The sequence below is a fragment of the Nematolebias whitei genome, chromosome 13, assembly GCF_014905685.2.
Source record: "Nematolebias whitei isolate Nwh7 chromosome 13, NemWhi1, whole genome shotgun sequence".
Classification (NCBI taxonomy): Eukaryota; Metazoa; Chordata; class Actinopteri; order Cyprinodontiformes; family Rivulidae; genus Nematolebias; species Nematolebias whitei.
This window is the reverse complement of record NC_056510.1, coordinates 22,710,866-22,727,179: the sequence shown is the minus strand read 5'-3', so window position 1 is coordinate 22,727,179 and position 16,314 is coordinate 22,710,866.

Genomic DNA, 16,314 nt, shown 5'->3' with positions numbered 1-16,314 from the left:
ACGCTAATATCGGCTGATACCATGCCGATAATATTGTGCATCCCTACCCTCCAACAAACCTAAAGTGGCCCATGGGCCACCACTTGATAACCACAGTTGTAGCAGGTTGGTGCGGCTCTGAACGCACTTTAGTTAACGAAGGCGCAAAAATGACTTGATTGTAAAGGTTGCAGTCCCCTGGTTTAGACAGATGTTGTTTTAATCACATTATATTGTATTTAATAATTTTGCTTGCCAATACAATAATCAATGATGCAAGCAATTTCACAAAGTTCAGTGTTTCCCCTACATTATACAAGCGGGTGCCCCACTCCGTCAACAGAACTGAGCACCCCGCCTACCAAACCTAATTTGCCCACCTGTCACAGACATAGCACTGGCACGAAATACAGGCGCTCTAGCTAAAAAGCTAAAGGCGCCTTTTCCCTCATGCTCTTCTTCCCCCCGCCCCCGGGGTCAAAAACTGTTGGTACAAGCTGTACTCAGACATGTCTCTGTCCCCCCCCATCAACAAAAATCATGGATGAGATGAGCACCCCGCCATGGCAAGTTAACTAGGGGGAAACACTGGAGTTGCATCTGTAATGTCACAAATTGTTACATTACATACAACTTGTGTAAACTTCTACATTACAAACTTCAGTTATTGTAGCAGGATGCCATCGTTTTGTTTATTTTAACTACTTATACACTTGCTATAGTTTAAGATGAGTTTGACTGGTTTCACAAAAACATCCCTAGAAATAACAACAAAAAAGGTTGAATCATGTCATCTGGACTTCGTTTTTTTTGTTAAAAAGAAACGTTTCGCCCCTCATCCAAGAGGCTTCGTCAGTGAAAAGGCCAGACTTCAGGGGTATCTGAGGCAGGCTTGAAACACAAGAGTCAGGTGGCTTCTGGGTAATACCAGATGGCTAGGCCTCAGACTGACGAAGCCTCTTGGACGAGGGGCGAAACGTTTATTTTTTAACAAAAAAAACGAAGTCCAGATGACATGATTGGACACTACCATTTTCAGCCTCTAGATGGCAGTTGAGTTGTATGGCATGCTGTTATAGCATGTAATAGGTAAAAGTGGCTATTAATGACACAATCTACTTGCCATAGCCTGACACCATCGTCTGCCTGTGGCAACCGTCAAATCAGCAGCTAATTTGACCATCAAAGTGCATTCATTAAGGAAAAGTTAAACTGAGACACACCTTTACTATAAAGTCGAGCAAACAAATAATTGTTTTTAGGTGGTTATCTTGTTAAATTTCAAAGAAATGAACAGCGATTCGCCCTACGCGCATCCATGTTTCTGCGCATCGGCTTTTGAAAATGCAGTTGATTTGACCGTCAAAGTGCGTTTATTGAGGAAAAGTTAGACTGAGACACACCTTTGCTATAATTTCAAGCAAACAAATAATTGTTTTTAAGTATTAATCTTGTTAAATTCTCGTTAAGGTTCTTCAGTGCATGCTCCCGTGGTCGCCATTTGGCAGCCAATCGATTTTTGGCACAACACTGGCCCACGTTTCCAGGTTGTCAGCGGTGACACGTAACAAACATGACTCATCAGCGGTGACGCATAATAGATGTGATGTATATGGCAAAGCAACTTATTTATGGATTTTTCCACTTTATTAGACATTTTTGGACTGATGCGACTTATAGAGCGTTGCAATGGGTATGGCGGAAAATATGGTAAGTGGTGTGGAGAGAGATAGTGGCAGGACAGATCTCAAGGCTGGAAGGTGAGGTCTTTAGGTGGTACTTCTCTTGTTGTAGGTTGTTGATGGCTGATCCAAAGGATGAACACAAGAGACTTGACAAGAAGGAGTCACAAGGAGGTTCCAGGGAGGGAGGAATTGAGGATCAGGAGAACAAGGAAAACAAGTTAGTTTAATTTTGGATATAAAATCACATCTCACTAGGACCAGGCAAAGTACCAAATTTGGACAATGTTTCAGTGGAGTATAGTTGATCCATGCCTGCTTAAATCCAGATGATCCTCCTCAACAGAACTGGAAACAGCTGAAGATGATTGGGTCCGCCATGCCACTCAGGAGCTGCAAGAAGTGTCAGTGAATTGGAAAAAAGTAAAAAAATAAAACAGAATCCCCACTCAATTAAATGACAGCATTAGCATGTAGCTGTAGCAGTTTTTGCAGGAATAACATGGTATTTCTGTCAGAAGAACCATGACATGCAAAACCAGTGACTATAAAAACTGCACCAGAAAAGGCATGGTAGTGAACATATCTCTGTGAGATTTTTTTTTTTGTTGGTATTTACAGTTTTCAAATTTGACTCTTTTTGTGATTAGTTCTGATTTTTGGCGTCTTCCTCTTCCGACTCAAGTTAACTTTCGACCAATCAGCGTGTACTGTGTGCAAAACGTCTTCTCTATATGCTATTCATTGGTATCTTTTGGAGGACTGCACCATCTGTGTTGGTTAAAAGCCCAAAAATCCCTCTCTCTGCATTTGGTGAGAGTGTGAAACAGAGAGAAACTTACACACAACCATGAACCACTTGAACTGATGCCTTGTGTTAGTTAATAATCCTGCACATGTCCATCCATCTGCCTTATTAAGAGTCACTCGCTTTTCTTTCTCAGGTTTTTCTTGGCCCAATCGATGCTTGCATGTGAGAAGTATTGATCCGTTGCATTTCTGTCTTCTTTGCTTTGACTTTCAACTTGGCCTTGAAAATGTCGTTTTGAACTTTCTTGAGATGGTGACAGTAAATGTGGTAAAGAGTTTGAATTTTTTGTAGATTTATATATACATTTTAAATTTTTACACATTAAGCTCAGTTCTTATTTCTCCTATGATTGCTGCTCTGCCAAATACCAGCGCACTGCGCTTATAATTTCTAAGTAATCCATCTGTTTGATAAGGGTTTTTTAACAGTGCTTTAATTGTTTTGTTCAGGTAAATCAGCATGCTTGTCTGTTTTACCTGAACCAGTGAATCTGCCTAACAATGATACATAACTTCACCAAAGTCAGTCATAATTTTTGGCTGAACTTTGTTTTATTGCACAACACATTTGAGATGAAATTATAATAAAGGTTGAATGAATGAAAAAAAAAAAATATATATATGACAATGCTAGAATGCTAATGATTGAACTGTTCATATGAAGATTACACCTGGCAAAAGGTATATCAGAGTATTTGAAAATGGAGAGGTTGGTATAGTTATTGATGGGAGAGAGTTCCAGATGTTGGTATGATATGTGCTGCAATAAATTAAGCCATGCTTCTTGAAGGACAAGGCAGAACCACTACTTACCCTGGCCAGAACTGATGCTTCTGACATCCATGAAATGTTTACAGCCCTAGCTTCTGAAATGGCATTGCTGTTTTCTAGAGCCACAAAGATAAATCCAACTGCAGTACAACACATGGGCAGGATGGAAACAATGAAAAAAGGTTTCCCAACATAGAGTACATGACCCCAGTTCTTAGGACTATATTAGAGAATGCTACATTACAACATCTTCTGGAACTGTACCAGAAGGTTTAAAGGAACGTTGGTCAGACATACAGATACTTTGATCTAGCTGTGGGAAGGAAAGCTTTTGAGCCTTGTCAGGCAACAAACACAATGGTTCAGTGATGGCATTGTGATAATGGGAGCTTTCCATGCCTTGTGTCTACACGGGATCCATTGGCAAGTGAGCATTTCCATGGATTTGAGGAGATTCTTGTAAATTGGGCATTTGTCTCAGTGGACGCATTGCGACAGGGATGGCTGTAAAACACTACAGGGCACTTTATGTACACAACGTTGTATTGGAAGCCCTTGAGCAACTACTTAATTGGAAGCTATTTATATCATTGAGGAAGAAACCCAGCATAACTTTCAGATAACAAATAATTCTCAAAAAAAATTCATGTCAGTAGAAACAACTTAATGGTAGTTTGGAGGGTCCAGAAAACCAATACTTGAACAGTGTCAGTATTAACACTAAGTCCAGGTCTCCCTTGTAAATGAGTCCTTGTGGCTCAATGGGACTAACCTGTTTAGATAAAGGTTGAATGAATGAAAAAATTCAATGTGCACCCAAGACCTCATCACATCCATGTGCACTAATTATATGATTGCTGAAAACTTGATCTGAAAAGCTCTTAAGCAAGTTTTCAGAAATGCATGCGCTCAAAAATCCCCTTCCCCTCTGGGGCTGGGTATGGTCCAGGTAGAGTAGCCCATAGCCATTATATAGTGATCTCTCACCTATCGCGGGGGATACGTTCCTGAGACGCATGCGGTAGGTGAAAATCTGAAAAGTAGCTGCGTTACGCTTATTTTATTCTTTATATATATTTTAAGGCTTTATAAACCTTTCCCACTCCATTAATAGCCTTTCCCACTCTCTTTTATAAACACTTCATATGCTCTTAAACACTTTGGCCATGGCAATGAAGATGATGGTAATGAGATGAATGTACAGTACTGCACAGCATATACAATGTACACAATGTAAACAAAAAAAAAAAAAAGTTAAAAAAAAAACTTGCAATGCAGTGAAGCTGCAAGAAATGATCCGTGATATAAGGAACGACTGGAGGCTAGCCAAACATGACCTGTTTTTTTAAAGTATTGTTTTGAGGCCCATAAAATCACTCTTTCTCAAAAACTAAAAAAACATACAGTTATGAAAGAGTGCTAAAACTAAAGCTACACATTATTCTACCACCCTGTTTTTTAGTTTGTCAATGTTTCTCAACTCGATGCTCTATTAGTACACAAATGTATGCACCTGTGTAGTTACATGAGCATTACATTTTTGTTTTGTCAGGCTTATCAGGTCGCTCTTGTAAATGAGTCCCAGAGGCTCAATGGGACTAAAGGGATAGCACTTATAAAACAAGTCTTTCTCAAAAATAATACATCAAATGTGAATTGTGTGATACAAACCTGAGCTGGCAGATAGTTGCTACTCCATGTAGCTGTTAGCGTGACTTCACCATGAGAACTTTTCATGACCCTTCAAACTCACAGTTTTTACCACAGTCTACTGCAGGTAAGATACTGACTCCTCAAATCCCTTTTATATAAAACTACTTAAAAAATCTAAAATGTCACATTTGATATTGCGGAAAATAAAATAAAATGTAACCAATTAAATCCCTGGAATTGAAACTCTGAGGACAATAGTTTTGTCCACATTACTTCACAGCTATTTTGCTAACTAAATTAAGTTATTTTTTCCCTCAAATAAAATACATGATTGACAGAAAATAACAAAATAAATTTTTGTTGGCACAAACCGCATGGAGGTCAAACTTTAATGACACAGTTTGTCACATTTAAAGGCAGCTATTTGTTAGGTTGTTTGTGCTATTAGGACGCCTTTCAAGCTATTCTAAAGGCGTGCTTTAAAAAAAGAAATAAAATCAAACAATCCTTGTCAAAACTGTTGAAGCCTTTAGCGCCTTGCTGGACAGGTTTGACATGTGTCTTTGGAAATTCTTTGCAGTCTGCCAACAATGGCTTGTCAATTATCCAGTCAGCAGTGAACAACGTGTGTTCAAGTGGTGTCTTACATGAATTAATAGAAGCTTTGTTAGTAATGCCTGGGCTGACACATCCGGGCAGAAAGCAAGTCTTGCTTGTGTGTGTTTTCTTTTTCTTTTTAGCTTGTTAGCTTTATAGCTGCACTACCCTTTTCAAAGGAGCAACTTGAAAGAAGTGTTTTGATGCACTTGCCACCAGCTCTACTGCACACAGCCGTCAGCAAATGATGTTCTCTGTGTGCTCAACGAAGAAAGATACGAACGGTCAAATGCATTTAACGCTGAGACAATGGGTCGGCCTTCGTTTAAAGTGTTGCTTTTTTTGAATGCTAATGTTATTCATGACCTATTTGCTTTTTAACTTTATAGAAATCCCCGATGGCCTTGGTGCCCTGATGGTATTCATACCGGATATAGAGATGCTGCGGCAGCACAACAACGATGCAATTAATTAGGGAATTTATTCATAAACTTCCAAACAACAACCAATAAATTGGGATGTGACGCTGCGTTCAAAGTTCTTTTCCCCACCAGTTGTGTAAAATTACCATCAAAGTCAGGATCTCATTATATTACAACAAATAAAACTCTGGGTGAAGACATTTGTTTGACAGCTTGTGCATGGCAGTGCTCCCTGGGGCTCAGAAGATGGTTGCCCAACACCCCCACCTTACCATCTGTCTGAATCCATTGTAGCTTGTTGTGAATCCCACGAGGATACTCACGAGGAAGAGACACAGAAACACAGAGAAGTGCTTTTAGGAACTACAGCACACCCTTAGCCTGTCAGGATTACTGAGGATAACATCACAATATCCTGATGCCTCAAACTATGCACTGCTTTCAAACTTTCTGCTAGTGGATCTTTAAAAGTCTTGGAGTCGCCACCAACTTTTATGATCTTTTTCTCTCTGGGTACTTGATGCATTTAATGATGCTGCTAAACAAAAATAAAATGGACAGCCACTAGTTTGACATCATCAGCTTAACATAAAACAAATGATTAAACTGAAGTAGATTATGTGGAAACAGATTGTTAATTTTTATTGGACATTATAGCATGATTTTTTATTTACATTTTAAACCATAAATAACGAAAAGAGAATAGCTTTGAGAGGGGTTTTATGTCAACACGTATTCCTTTTCTGCAAAGTCTGAGCAGACACCCAGTGTTTAGTCAGTCACTAAGACGTTGCATCATTTATCTGACGTGATGCTGAAGAGGGAAACAAAATATTCAAAACACTATTAATATGGATATCAACCCTTGTTTACGCAACCTAAATGTGTTTTGTAGTTTGTCGTTGTCACATGTGACAACATTTGCATATTAAATCCTACAAGGTTAAAGGGATAGTTCAGATCTGTTTAAGTGGAAAAGTTGTGCAAAATCATCATCTTACCTGTTGTTGATAGCTCTTTGAACAACTTTGTAAAAGCAGAGTTTAATTTTTAATAGATAGACGAGCAAATGGCTAGTCCAAGAGGAGCAAAGAGCAAAGAGGTTGCCATCTTAACGCAAAAACAAACTAAGAAACAAACAAAAAAAATCACATCAGTTCAGGAAAACAATATTTTAAAATCAGTATTCAATTTAATTAAATTTATATTGCAGCAATACCACAACAAAAATACGATATTTCTGCAAGACGTGCTAAAGCTAGCTGCTGCTGTTGCTATCTGCAGTTACAAACAGTAGTCCCTCGTTTATCGTGGGGGATCCGTACCCTGAAGACCCACGATACGTGAAAACTGCAAAGTAGGAATAATAGAAGGTGTTTTAAACCCTTCCAACACTCTTGCAATATTCTAAACAATGTTTCAAATCCCTAAACGCTCTAAAAGAGCACAGAATGTCATGATTTCAGCTCTCTGCCTCCTCTGCTCTTTGCCGCCTGCAAGCGCTCTTGGCCACGCCCACTTCTCCGCTCTGCACAGTGAACAGCTGATCAGCTGCAGCAGAAAGTTTATTCTGCAGTATGGGCTGCACACAGGTGCAACAGGTGCTAAATAATTTAAAATAATTTATTTTAAATAAACATTCCATGCAGATTGTGCAGCTCATATTTATTGATCCCGCAGGAAATTGTTGAAGAGCTATCTATAACAGGTAAGATTAGGCATGTTGCGATAAATAATAAATCAATTAATCCCATGATAAATGAAAACTATCAACCTCATTTTAATTTATCGGCTTTATCGTTTCTTTGTACTTGTACTTCTTTCTACTGAAGACACTGGATGACAAAAGGCTCAAGTCCAGTGTTCTTCACTGAACCCTCCCTTTCGCTTTTCTTTTTAAAATCCGTTTTAACCGTCCAAAATCGTGTTTTTGGATCATTAAAAGCAGCTAAGCTGAGAAGCTAAGCTATGAGCTAAGCTAACATGCCAACCTCAAGGAAAAAAAACCTCCGTCTTGTCAAAGCTCCAAAATTCATGGTTGAAACCCGTGCCTTAGTCTAAAAAGTTGTTTTCTCTGCAAAAAGAAGCTGATAAGTGATTTTATTATTTAAAGCTTTGTATGACAAATGCTATGCTAAAGAACTCAAACCACACCGAGAGTCCACCATTTTGAGAACCAAAAAATGGAAGAGAGACAGCCCATGTCACGTCAAGGGGCCTCCCTCACATTTTTCTTAAAGAGACACACTGCTTGTTCCCTCACTATCCATCCTTTGGTACAAGCAGTCTTATACTGCCATCAAGTGGTAAAAAAATGTACTACATACAAAAATGAACCAACATTTTTTTCTTAAATTTGACAATAATGACTAATTATTGTGGGCAGCACGGTGGCGCAACTGGTAGAGCTGCTGCCTCTCAGTGAGCAGGTCCCTGGTTCAAACCCCGGTCCAGGGGCCTTTCTGGGTGGAGTTTGCATGTTCTCTCCGTGCATGCGTGGGTTTTCTCCGGGTGCTCCAGTTTCCTCCCACAGACCAAAAACATGCATGTTAAGCAGATTGGTGACTCTAAATTGTCCCTAGGTGTGAGTGAGAGAGTGAATGGTGTTTGTCTCGTTTGTCTCTATGTGGCCCTGTGATGGACTTGTGACCCGTCCAGGGTGTACCCCGCCCCTCGCACAGTGATTGCTGGACATGGGCACCAGCGACCCGCGTGACCCAAAATGGAATAAGCGGGTAAAGATAATGGATGGATGGATGGACTAATTATTGTCAAATTTCAAACAATATTATTGTTTATTGCAATAATTTCTGAGACAATTAATCGCCCAGCAAGACATGTTATCGTCGCAGGCCTAGGTAAGATAATACAGTATTTGTTCATGGTGTTTCCACAAAGCCCCTGTTTGAAAGATCTGAACCATAACTCAGTCTCACTTCTTGTGAAGATGGCAGAGTCTTCAGTTGTTACAGCAAAGGGTGAGCTCTCTCACAGAACCACTGAACACCAGCAAACTGACATCCGCAGCACTTGCTGGATACATCCGAGCACAAAAGAAAGAACAGAGGCTATTTGTGCCGCTAAGCTCTGAAGCGGTGCAGATGAATCATCCACAGGGTCGTGTTCAGGTTAGGCCCAGGTTACCAATTCACCACAGCAAATCAAAATTTTTCAATCTGATCACAGAGGAACATAAATAAACAGATCAAACCGTTCACTGACAGCTGCATCTGTCATGTCTGTCTCCCAACAAAACAGCTAGTATGTCTCTCCGACAAGTTCCTCAGCAGCTAATCCATAATTCATAACATTTTCTTAGATCACTTAAGCTGTCTACCCTTATACTTGTTACAGTAATGATATATATTTAGCCGTAATTGCTTCCTTGGATCATTAATCTGATGTAAAGTGTTCCACTGTATGGAGAGCATTAAGTGACTCATTATAGATTAAATGTTTAAATGTTAACCCCATTAGAGGGAATACAGGGCGCAAAAACTCAGATTAAATTCACTTTGCAGTAAAACTTTTTAATGATTTTTTTTTTTTTTTATCATTTAAAACAAATCACAACTGAGGAGGATAATTATTCAAACATAAACATTTGATCAGATTTGTCGTCATTCGGAAGAATAAGACGCTTGTATCTTTATCGAGCAGCCGTTTGCCACCTTCCGTCCTTCCACGTGTCAATTTAACGTTTTTTTTTTCTCCTTTCAGATTATGGCTCTGGAAGGAGAAGGAGGAAATGTGTAACAGTCCAGCGAACGCTGAATTTAAATGCAGGCTGCCAGAGTGCACGGGCAATCTGCAACAGTCCCCTCACACATCAGAGCACTTCATCCAGCAGCTCACAGCCAAGTCCAATTTATCATGGTGCGTGAAATTATAAAACTAGAAACCATGAAAGGAAAAAAAAAACGTGGGGCAGAATAAGCCAAGATGCGTTGTTTTAGTTGTAAGAGTAGAAAGCTTCCGCTCAAACTATGAACTTTGCTCCCAAGTTTTAAATCCTTTTGTAATCCTGAGCCCCAGCTGAGTTTGACCGGTGAGGCGGCTGTTGAGTCTTTTTCTCTGATCTTGTCACGACTGTTTAAGTCCGGCTGCTCTCCTATTGTGGGATTCTACGTATTCCCTCTCTAGCCGAACGAGGAAACAAACACAGGGCCCTTTCAGGTCACATCTTTTTCAAATTAAGCAGGAGACACTGCTCCTGCTGGTGGGCTGCATTTCTAAATAAATCCACCTTGAGGCCAAACGAGCAAAAAGATTTAGCGTTTCGATGAATATTTTAGAACTTATTAGCAAAAACGCCTGGATTCGCTTGTTGTCTTTATCAGTTCTGGTCCGGCGAGCACGGCTTTCTGTTAGTGCAGGTCCGCTGACACTTCGGGCCAAGACACAGAGGATGACGTGCCCTTGATGTGATGAAAAGCCACGAGGAGGACGGGTAGGCTGAGGTTAATGCAAGATGAGAAACTCTGCAGAACAGTCTGCTCATGAATGAGGCAAGAAAAACAGAACATTTGAATGTGAGGCAGCTATTAATTTGTCTTGGTAATGGCAACAAATCTCAGAGAATATTATACACACAGCCTGCAGACATTGTTATACCGAGCACTCAGGAGCTATGCAAGCTCCTTATAAACAGCTTTTCTCTGCATTCACAATATTCTGCCTTTGACTTCAGCTTTCCCTTTTTTTTTTGCCTGATGTGAAATATCATTCTCGTGTTCAGCGTGAGCACTCTAAATGGGAGGATGAGGGAGGATTCTGTCATTTTTCTCAGGTTGGCAGACATAAGCCTGGATCAGCTCTCATAAATATTAGTGTCTCGCACATACTGTTTTCAGATGAAAATAAACTTGGCAACAAAAAAAAAAAAATTATATCCCTGCGTCTTGTTTTGTAAATACCATTCCATCCCTGAAGTGTGTAATTACCGCCCACCTCCAAGATTAGAAGATGGATGATAATGTTTTTGCTGTGTGTGCGTGTGCATCTGTCTGTTAGCGAAATATTTCATGAACCACTGGACAAATGTTAACAAAACTTCCAGGAAGTAATCACTGGCTGCACATCCACATCTGAGTCACATTTGGGGTCAACCCAAATCAAGATGGCTGCCACAGCTAACAAATTATCAAAAAAACACAAAGTAATTATAACACAGTGCATTTTATTGATGTCAACCTTTGATATGGTGTGGTTGTAGCTGAGACCAATCTCCAAAACATATTTTGAGTGTTATTAGATGGTCCAAAATATTGGTTGAAAATTTTGCATTTAACTCTGCCTGGCTGTTAACCAAATAATATCTCATTAATCACTTGGTGAATTTTATAGAAACTTGCAAAATATATTAATTGCATACCTGGTTCAGGTGCACACCCAAGTACTGGTACTTGTAACTGGAGACCACTTCCACCGCAGATCCTCCTATGTGCAGGGGGGGGGGGGGGGTTAGGTTTTTTGCTCCTTCTGAAATCCACAGTCATCTCCGTCTTCTTCACATTGATGTGGAGGTTGTTCTTCCTGCACCAGCTCTCCTCGTGTTCCACCTCCTGCCTGTAGTCAAACTCATTGTTTGTGACCATCCAACCACCACTGTATCGTCTGCAAACTTTACAATGTGACAGCCTGGATGGGTAGGTGTGCAGTCATGTGAGCAGAGTGAACAGGAGGGGGCTCAACACACAGCCCTGAGGGGAGCCAGGGCTGAGGGTTATGGTGGAGAAGGAGAAGTTGTGGATCCTCACAAACTGTGGTCTGTTGGTTAAGAAATTCAGGACCCAGTTGCAAATGGAGGGGCTTAGTCCTAGTGTGAGTAGTTTGTCCATCGGTCTGGGGGATCATGGTGTTGAAGACATACGTGAAGTCCACAAAGAGCATAAGGACGTAGGAGTCCTTCTGCTTCAGGTGGTTGAGAGCAGTGTGGACCACAGGGGAGATGGTGTCCTCTGTTGATTGATTGTTGCGGTATGCACACTGGTGAGGGTCCTCACTGATGTTGATGGTTGTTTTGATGTCGGACATGACCAGTCTTTCAAAGCACTTAGCGACGATCGGGGTGAGGGCTACTGGACGCTAGACATTCAGACCAGTCACAGCAGAACTCTTAGGAACTGGGATGATGGTGGCAGTCTTCAGGCTGGTGGGAACAGTAAAATATAATGGCTAGCACTTGACAGAACTGATCGACCCATCTCCCAACACCCTCCCTGGGATCTTGGTGGCTTTGTGAGGATTAATCCTGCTGAAGGTCCTCCTTACTTCAGCTGAGGTCACACTGAGGAACTCCTCTTCAGATGGTGAGGAGAGTCTGGGTGGTGTATTTGGAGGTGGTCTTTTGGAGCCAGTATAATTCAACATGGCTGCAGGAGCTAATTGATCTTAGAAAGCACAAACATAGCTTTTATTCAGTCACTTTTACATGTTATGTGTAAAAAGTTAATACGATTGTAACAGAGAGCCCTTCACAACATACAGTATATGTTTAAGCACTACTCATTGCGTAATAGTTTTGTTTAAAACCTTATTAACGTTTGTTGTCAATCCTGTTTATCTGTTAGCAAAATATCCTCAACCAGCGGGTGGATTTTAAAGAAAATTTCAGAAAGTGATACATTTATAAATGATTACCGCTTTGTGTCCAGCTGCTGCAGCTGATCAACATTACCCAACACATACATGGTTTAAGTCAGTCAGTTTTATAGATAACCAGCTGAAATTTGACATGGTAGTAGCTGAGAGTGATAGCATGGTGTCTGTGATACCACATAAGAGCATCGCTCTAATTTCAAGGTAAAATTGGTGGGGATATATGCATTCTGAAAGGAATGATAGACCTTGAGTTGTTTTAATTTAAATAATTCTTTACCTTCATATAAATGGGAGTTTAGCCCAAAATGTAGCAGATCTTCAGTTTGGCAGTGAGTTGTGTGAGGGCTTTCAAAACCAAAAAAAGTGTTAAAAGACAAAACAAGAGAGGATAAAGGTACTGCCATGCTGCTTGGTGAAGTCCTTGAGGCAGGCATGAATACACTCTGAGTCAATAATTTATGCATCAAGACACACACGCAAACACATACATGGGAAGTGAGAGGGAGAGAAACGCAGCGTTGCTTCACTGAGGAAACAGAAAACTCAAAAATCTTCAGGGACGGGAACAGATTCAACTGAACACGCGCGCACACACGCACGCGCAGGTTCTGACTCTTTTCTCGTTCACAGTGACAGAAACATGAAGGAGGCTTGAACCGTTTTCAAAGTGCCCAAACAGAAGATGGTGTTTTTCCCTTTGCTGGATGCTTACAGTCATCCGCCGTCTTCACACCGCCTGACACGTCTCCTCAAGCTTACATAATGTAGATCTGCCCTCATTTCCTCTCTCCCTGGCAGATGTGGGGTCTTCAAGCTGCAACATTACACCAACCTGAAAAACAAACTGGATCAAAGGTGGACAGAAGTACTAATAAAAACATTTATTTTCAGATGCAAAATGAAATTAATTCCTTTTATGTCATGCTTTATCTGTTGCACACTGTACAATTTAGGGATGATTTCACTAAATCATGGAAAGACGTATATTTTAAACTCCGTGCTGACGTTGTACTTTTCGCACTAGAAAAGTACTTTTTGTGTGTGTTTGAGAGTGTGTCAGGTAATTGGATGTTTCCATGGAGACCAGCAATCCAAAAAGCTATTTCTGCAATAAAAAAAGGCAAATGTTGTTTCTCTGTAAGTGTCTACAAGCAGTCTCAGGCAGATGTCTTCATCCTGCACAGCTCCAATGGTCATATGTTGTCTCGTCTCAGCTCTGAATATATCACACTACAGAGCTGCAGCACTTTAGAAAAACACGGGACTGTGATATTCTAGAGACGATTTGAACTGAGGTTTTTCTTCTTCTTTTCTGTCCACGTATATAGAGCTGCACTCTAAGCCTTCATTACAACACAAAAACTAATTTTGCAATGGTAATACATTTTCAATATGCCACATTATTTTCTATCACCTGCTGGCATAGAAACTGGGCAATCCAATATATACCTCTATCAGTGCGTGTGTTTCTGTCTGTCTGTTAGCAAAATATCTCATGAACCGCTGGATGGATTTTAATGAAACTCCAAGGAATTAGTCACTGGATATACACTCACAATTAGTGAACTTTTGGAGTCGATTGAAATTATGATGGTCGCCATAGCAAATTGATGTTAGTAAACACAAAAATGGCTTCAAATCAGTCAGTTTTACAGATACAGAGATGAAGATTGGCGTGGTGATAGCAGAGAGTAATCTCTAATACATGTTCTAAGTGTAAACAGATCAGGTGTAACAATATTTTCAATATTTCACTAAAAGTAGTCCTAACTCATCAATTTTCAACAGAATGATCAGTTTAGTTTAAAACTTTAGCCTGAAAACGGGCAGAACTGCCACAAATAATGCTAAGCCTTTATTATTGTTCTTGTTTGGCGCGCGATCAAAATCTAGGTGCAATAAATAAATAAATAAATAAATAAATGCAGAAAGAGAAACTGAGTAATACCTACAGCCTGTCTGGTGTGATCTAAAGCATAAGATAAGCGTCTCTTTTCCTGTAAACTCCTCGGGGAGCGAAGTGTCACAGATAAGAATTTCTCTAATATGACTGAGGCAAAAATCATCCTTCAAGTTCTTACTTGGTGTTTTTATCTATCAAAGCCTTCTTCGTTAGTTCTTTATTTGTCCAACTGAAAAAAGCACTGCCTTTAATATTAGATAAAAACTGATCTTCAGATTTTTTTTTTTTTTTTTTTTTTAATTAAGCCGGTGGGTTTATTCAAAAATTAAAATCTGTCCTCTTTGTGCACCCCTGCATTCTGCACACAACAGGGAAGGAAGACAAACACAACAGCAAATCAAATGAATGCATATCTTTTATTCATCACCTAACGACTAAAGAAAACAGCACACTGTAGATATATTTATCCCACATACTCCTAGTTGTATATTTTTGCGATACAAGACCAAGTTTTTGCTTTTCGAAGATGGTGCAAGTTTGCATGAAGCTGCTGATAAAGTGTTTGTTCTATTTACAAATCAGAGGCTGATACAGAAAGAAATCACCGTTTTTATATGAAAACTGAGCCAAGCGAACAACGGAAATCATCAAAGTTGTCATCAAAACAACAAGAAATGGACTCACCTCGTCCTTGTTTACTAAACAAACACACAGATTCAAATAGCGCATTTTCAATTGGACATGTTTTTGAATTATCATAATTCATAGTTTCAGCTGTGACAAAATGAATAAATAATAGAAAAGCAGTGTTTGGTCAATAATGACAAATGTGTGGATGAAACAAATAAACCATTTTTGTTATATACAAGGAAGAATGCATTTAAAAAATAAAAAAACTCAAGCTCTTAAAATAATCTCAATATTTTTGTTATATACTTAAAAAAAAAAAACTTTAAAATTTGAAAAGTAACACAATAAAAAGACACATTTTAAAACATACAATCAACCAAATGACCAGCCGCTCTCCACAACAACAAAACATGGTGCGTTTATGCCTGTTGGGTCATTTTGCCACTAACTTCACAGCAGTGGACCGATTGCTAACGAGACTGTGCACGTCCACATCATGCATCACCCTGAAAGCTTTAGCTAATTTGCTCCGATGCATTTCCAAACAGCAGAAACAAGTGGAGTCGTTACAAAATGATTTTGCGCATGTGGAAGGCAACAAGACTTCATCTGGAGTTAAAAGCACATGACTAATGCTGGAATATAAAGCCTGATGACATGTTGGCAAGGTCCAGAGTCTTGAATATCTGTGTGGGATTATTTTCCAGACAAAGTTGCACGATTATTCAAGAACTCAGCCCAGATTAGAAGATATGTCCTTTCACCAACGGCAGTTGTTTGATGGGATTTTCCCTCGAATTGCTATAAGCTGATCATTTTACACACGTTGCAGCTTCATTTCTTACAATTCAAACCAAAACATATGAGAGAAAAATCAAAAGCAACAAGATGGTTTGCACAGAACAAAGAAGTCTCATGCATATTCCTCTAAAAACCCTTTTAATTGAAAGCATAGGAAGATTTAGGTCAAGTTAAACACTCTAAATGTGTTTACAGAGCATCTCAGTTTGAATATGTGCATTGTTGACTGTCAGTTCTCAGCAGTTAAAGGTAGCAAGCTAAAAACAAAATAGCATTTTTGTACCGATTGTCTCAGAAAGATCTACACCGATGCATAGTGCACATGTAACCGTTCTGTATGGGTTTATTAAACCATTCTATGGCTACGTGCATGTTACAATTTTGTGCATTTAAGTGACATCATTGTTGACCAGCAGTCATTAGTGCATTTTTTAATTGGAAACAGACAAAAAAATATAAAAGA